Source organism: Dipodomys merriami, unplaced genomic scaffold (assembly GCF_024711535.1).
Source record: "Dipodomys merriami isolate MVZ:Mamm:240054 unplaced genomic scaffold, mDipMer1.0.p SCAF_422, whole genome shotgun sequence".
Classification (NCBI taxonomy): Eukaryota; Metazoa; Chordata; class Mammalia; order Rodentia; family Heteromyidae; genus Dipodomys; species Dipodomys merriami.
Genome location: NW_027205849.1, coordinates 215,241 through 221,885, shown reverse-complemented (window position 1 = coordinate 221,885; position 6,645 = coordinate 215,241).

The window sequence follows — 6,645 nt, the reverse complement described above, 5'->3', positions numbered from 1 at the left end:
GGAAGCTGTCAGGCAAATCTTCAGCTCAAGGCTAGCACTATACCACATGAGTCACAACGCCAATTCCGGCTTTTTTTTTTTTCTACTTATGTGGTGCTAAGGAATCTCCAATGTCTCTCCTTTATCATTTTGTAAATTGAGCAAGTGTCTATCAACCTGAACCTAGAAAAAGCAGCAGATCATATATCTCAGGAAGAATGGAAGAAAAAGGCATATGAAAAGAAGAAAGAGCAAAATGCCTAAGAAATAGCAAAAGGTGTGTTATTATTATGCAGGTAATGGAGAAGTGATGCAGCTAATTCTGTGGGTGTGCTATCTATAGGGTGGAGTGACCAATATCAGATATCTGACCCTGAAGCTGCATAATGTCTAAGCTTAAATTATCCAAGGACCAGATTCCTCAAATATGTCACTGGATAGTGGTACAGGTCATATTTCCATCATATTTAAGAAAGATAACACAGATGTACTGACTATTAGCATGACACATCATTTTTAACCACATATTTAGCAGGTCCACCTGATTATCCACATACATCACTGCTGTTTCCAAATCATAAAACTTATTATAATCTTTTTATTTACTCCACCTGCATCCCAGGTCACCAGAAATTTATCAAGCTAAAGAATTAACATGTTGTGCTGTATATATGGTTTGCATAAAGTTCACAGCAGAAGCAGTACCACTAGCAGGAAGAGTTGTGGTACAATAAGGTTGGCAACCAATATTCCCAAAAATTGGCAGCAATGGCTAAGAGCCCTCTAAAGCTCAATAGCAAACAGAGACCCAAACTTAATCTACCATCATTGTTCTATGAACTAAACAGGCAACATAAGTTAAGGTAATTGAATAGTAATCCCAGAGGATTTATAAGGTTAGTGAAAATACAATTGTTCCTGCAAGAGGCATGAAACACCACTCCACCTTTGAAAACAATATGCAGCTCAACTACCAGCCTGTACAGATACATAACACTGTAAGTGATCAAAGAATCATGAAACAAAAGAGGTCTCTGAAGCAGAGGTATGGAATCGAGACAGGCATTCATGCAAATAGGCCTCAAGGGAGCATCCAGTCTACAATGTCAGGGTGAGCTTGTCCACACAGGCTGACAAACATGAGGTCCAGTAAGTTACCACTGATCACGTCACCCCTCTGAGACCCTGCAGTGAATATTGAGAGGCTCCTAACACCAGAACAGCAAACAAGAAGTGAAGTCCACAGGTCCTCCATGGTGGTGGATCACTACCAACAAAGGAATCTCTAAGAATAGTGGAACCCAAGTGGGGTGTAGCACATCTCCTACCAAAGGAATTCTACAAGTACTATGCATAAGCTCCATATATTTTCCATTCATTCACCTTTTCTTCCAGAGGAAGTCAGAGCCATAATCTATCCCTGAATACCTTACCATACTTGCACCTTCTACCTCAGGATCTACAACACTCAATAATTGAGATCAATGCAATAAGAGGATATAATATTTGTATAACAAATAGTGAGACAAGTTGTGAGCAATGAACAATTCAAAAATAATGTAGGAAGTAAATTCTATTTATACTAGTACAATAAACATAATATTTAGAAATATATGTTTGAAAAATGTAACCTTGAACAATGAAAACTATGCGACACAGCTAGTTTAGGAAGCAGCCATTTTTACCTGATCCTTATCTCCTTGCCTCTCAGGAACTTGCTTTTAACGTTTACAGAAAGAAAGAATTCTTTTTGCTTCATATTTTATAGGTGTTCCAATGTTGCCATCTATACATCCAAATGTGCCTCATGATCTCCATTTTCATGAGGAATAGCTCAGGTCCACTAAAAGAGGCATGGAGAACCTATGCACTGGAGGACTGAATATCAGGCATGAATATTTCCTACAAAATCATTCCCAGTCATGATGTGGGGAAAGGATCATCAACAATCACAACAAATCATTCAGAGACAGCTTAGGATGTCTGATATGAGGGAGAGAGGCAAAAGGTTTATTCAACAGTGTAATGGATACAGTCTGGGAAGACAAGTCTGAGGACCCCTACATATGTAGCCTACAGTTGCTTCCAGAAACTTCTAGGATCAGAGAAGAGGTAGAAAATCAAAACAAAACAGGGTATGCAAAACAGAAAAGTAAAAACAGACTGGTTTGGAGCAAGTGATCAAGCTTCACATGAACATAGACCTACCCTAAACTCTACCTCCACCCATATTCAACCTAATCTCCCTAGACAAGCATTTTTTGAAGTCTTGGGAAGGAGTACCATTTTCTAAGAAACCCTGGGAGGAAACTTTTCACTAGTTCCCTGAAACAATTAATAAAAGAAAGGCAAGTAGAGCACAGCAAATGCTTACACACAATGCCCATGCTCTGAGTTCAAGCCACAGGACCAACAACAAAACAAGGGAAAAAAACTTTTTAAGGAAAGGCAACTTTAGACACAAATAACCAAAAACTCCTTGAAATTTCATAGATGGAATTGGGGAGTTTCTGGGAAAGTAATGGGGAGAGTTTGACAAATCAATTTAATTCAAAGAGTATAAAGTATGTCTACCTTCAAATCCTGCTATCTTATTTCAGTATACATATATTAGAGAAGGGGGAAATGATTCCAGAATCAATCGGTTAAATGTCTGTAAATACCTGATTGTGTGACTTGAACTCTGGGCCTGAGCACTATCCCTGATCCCTTCAGATCAAAGTGAGCTCTACACCAATAGAGCAACAAGGCCACTTCCATTTTTCTGGTGGTTTAATGGAGAGAAATCTCATGAACTTTCCTGCTCGAGCTGGCTTTGGACCAACATCCTCAGATCTCAGCCTCCTGAGTCCCTAGGATTACAGGCATGAGCCATTGGCACACAGCTACAAATACGTTTTTAATGTGAGAGGGGAGATATTCAAAATTTAAGGCAAAAGGGACATAATTTATATGTAACAGAACACACATTTTTAACAATAATAAAAACAAAACCATGGGGTCTCATAACTTCAATTACATTAATAGACCTAAGAATTTAAAGGCCAAATTATCTAATGCTCCTAATACATTTCTTTCTTTTGGTTGATCTCACAAAGTTTCAGGAAGTAAACTGAGTTTTCAAGGAGAAACTCACCTTAGTTCCCGTAGATGGGAGAGAGAGTTCCCCATGCATCCATGCACACATAGGACCAAGTGTCTGGCACCAGTGAAAACCCTGTAGCAGGCCCACTTCCTCTAGGTGAATGCATCGCATTATGGGAATTGTAGTTTCTATCAGGACACAGATCATTTGAAAGTGTGTTTGGGGGAAAGGGGAGAAAAGAAGCCAATGCCTCCTTGCTCACGGTTGGTGTTTTTAGTTTGCAAATTCGGGTTTCTTTCCTTTTGCCTTGCTGCTGGACTTGCTCTTAAGTACAGTTTTGCACTCCATAGTCAGAGCCAAGAGGTAGAAGCCCAGCTTGTCTTCTTGGGAGGTGTAACTTGAAGCCATGTGAGGATCCTAGGGAGAGTCATTACCCAGTCTGGGTTTAATGATATCTTATAGGCTCATAGGTTTGTGCTGCCATTAGCATTTGTTCCTCCAGGTGCCAGAAACTGGCTGACAAACCTCTGGTCCTCTAGACAAGGAGAGTCAGGAGTTGTGCACTTATACTCCTGAACCTAGAGATTCTGGTACATACCCATGTGACTTTATAAACTTGCTTTTTGTGAATTGAAGCTAATGAATCTTAAAGATTCATTGAAAATGTCTTATATAAACATATTCATCCTCTTTTGACCTCTGCACTTCCTATGGCTTTTGAAACTTTTAAAATGTTGCTTGCACAGATATACTCTACTTTATGTTCTGACACATTACAATTTCTCAACTAATATAATTAGCCTATTCTCCATCGCTTAAAATAAGAGAGACTGCTGGGGCAAGTGATTCAGTAGTAGAGTGCTTGCCTGCATGAATAAGTCCCAGGTTTGATTTCTCAGAACCACATAAGTAGAAAAAGCTTGCAGTGGGCTGGGAAGGTGGCTCAGTGGTAGAGCGCATGCCTTGCATGCCAGAGGCCCTGGGTTCGATTCCTCAGCACCACATAAGCAAAAAGAAAAAAAAGCCGGAAATGGTGCTATGGCTCAAGTGGTAAAGCGCTAGCCTTGAGCTGAAGAGCTGAGGGACAGTGCCCAGGCCCAGAGTTCAGGCCCCATAACCGGACCCAAAAAAAAAAAAAAAGAAAAAAGAAAAGAAAAAGCTTGCAGTGCACTGTGGCTCAAATTGTAGAGTGCTAGCTTTGAGTTTAGGAGCTGAGGAACAGTTCCCAGACTCAGAGTTCAGGCCCCATGTCCTACCAAAAAAAAAAAAGAGAGAGAGAGAGAGACTTCCTGTGTATGATTGATAAAATATAAAATATATATAAAATATATAAAATATAATTTGAATACATTACAATGCCTTAGATATGTGTGTGCTTGTCCTGATTCTTGAACTCAAGGTCTCAAAAATGACCATGAAATTATTTGGATCAATGATAATGTTGTACCACGTAAGCCACATCTCGACATCCAGCTACTTTGGGTACTTTATTGGAGATAAGTGTCTCAGATATTCTTTTACCCATGGATTTATTTTGTGATCCTTGTAGGGATCCTTCATGTGTATACCATGGGACCACAAGCAGGCACAGGAGAAAGATTATTATAAAGTTTACTAGAAGGACTATATTTCCCAGGAGACAGAGCACATGCATCTGTCTTTCTGCAGGTAGCCAGAGGAGCTGGGGAGCAGGAAGTTAGGTAGGTGCATGCTCAGGTAGGTGTGGGTAGAGAGAGGGGTGGTCAGCAGTATGGAGGAAAAATCTAGGTCTGGGGGGAGCTCAGGTCTGGGTGGAGCTGAGGAGCAAAAGTGGGGATAATACTAACTTTCCTCAGATCTCAGCCTTCTAAGTAGCTAAGATTACAGCCATTAGACATGAGAGCCCAGTTACAATGTCCTCTTTTAAATTCAGATTATATCCTAAAAAATAATACGAAATAGAAAACTTGAAAATTTTAAGGCAAGATATCCAGTCGCTAATGTGGATATGGACAGTCCAAATCCCAGAACAAACAGAAAATACCCAACCTTGAAAGTTGTACCACTCCTCATCTTAAATATTGTGAATGTGAACACTTAGCCTATAATAAATTCTCTTTAAGTTTCTCAAAGTAAGAAAACATTCTTGTGAATTAGAAAAACCCAGTACTAATGTGCAAACACTGCTTTTAAAGGATTCATATCGTCTTTCCTATCAAAAACACCTTACTGAAGTAAACAGAATTGATTTTCTCTTTTTGTGAATGTCACTGCAAAGTTCATGCATTTTATATTAACAATTATCATTATGGGTAAGTGTAAGAAAAACCAGAACGCTGGATAAAAGAATTTCCTGTGTAATCAACCAACAAGTATAAGCAAAAGCACATACCTATATAAGTTGTTTCTTTTACATTTTATGGATCTACATTTTGGAGTGTATTTTCTGTTAATACTGTTCAGTAATACATAAGACTTCAGTCTTCTGTGGATTTGTCTTTAGAGGAGACTTTAAAGCTCTACATGATTCAGGAATGTTTCTTCTCCCATAAGAAGGCTTTATGCTTTTCCAGTCCACCTATCATGTTCTGACCAGAAACTTCTAGGGTAAAATCACAAAGGTTCTTTTCTGACTCTCTCATTTGGCTTCTCTCCACACCATGGTTCCAGAATCTTTACTCATGGTCAATAGCAAGAAAGAAGAAAGGATCTCTGATGAGATTCTTTTCTCACTCTGTTTGACATTCCATTTTATGAACCTAACTGTGCCCAAGATTGAAAAACAGAAAAAAAAAAAAGATTCGGCTTTAGGAACATGTTTCTAAAAAAGCTAAAGATGACTTGTAGATTTAGCAGATGATCAAATCTTGCCTTCTAAGTTAAGTGCACATTTGCTTTAGTTTGCTTCTCATTTTTTAATTTGACCACAATGTTGCCTCACTTTTTTGGGATTCAATGACACCTAGGAGGTAAGTTCTCATGGATGGTAAAGGTTGCCTAGAATCTTGTCAGACATCACATTCACATAAATAACATTAGACTATCCTAATGAAGTTTTAATGGATTTGCTGAAAAAGTGTGGTCAAACATAATTTTGACTGCTGTACAGGACTGAGTGTGTTATAAGTAGTTCAATTAATCTCTGTAAATACTCTTGGACTTCTTTGTGGTATTTGTCTTTCTTGAAACTTAGTCCGTATTTGATGGTATTTATAGAAATCTTTGTTTTTCCCTAAGTTATGTACAAGTGTAGAAGTACTGGACAATATTTCTATGTAATTCTATATTCAGTTCTTTTTAGGACTTTTTGTCCCATCTTTGATAGTTTTACATACCGGAGAGAAATGCACCAAGTTCACATTGTTGTCACATCTTTCCTAGATTTTGTTAGACTTTGGAAGGGTTTTCGTTGTTTTGTTTAAAACTATGGCCACACTAACATGTATGAAATGGTTATTTTATTGTACTTTTGATTGGAATTTTTCTCATGAGTATTGATACTACTTTTATATGTTAATCTTCACAATAAATTTTTTTAAGAATGCAAAAACAAGAGAAACACAGAGTAAGTTCTCCAGTGGATGTAGGTAGCAGTTGCTGCA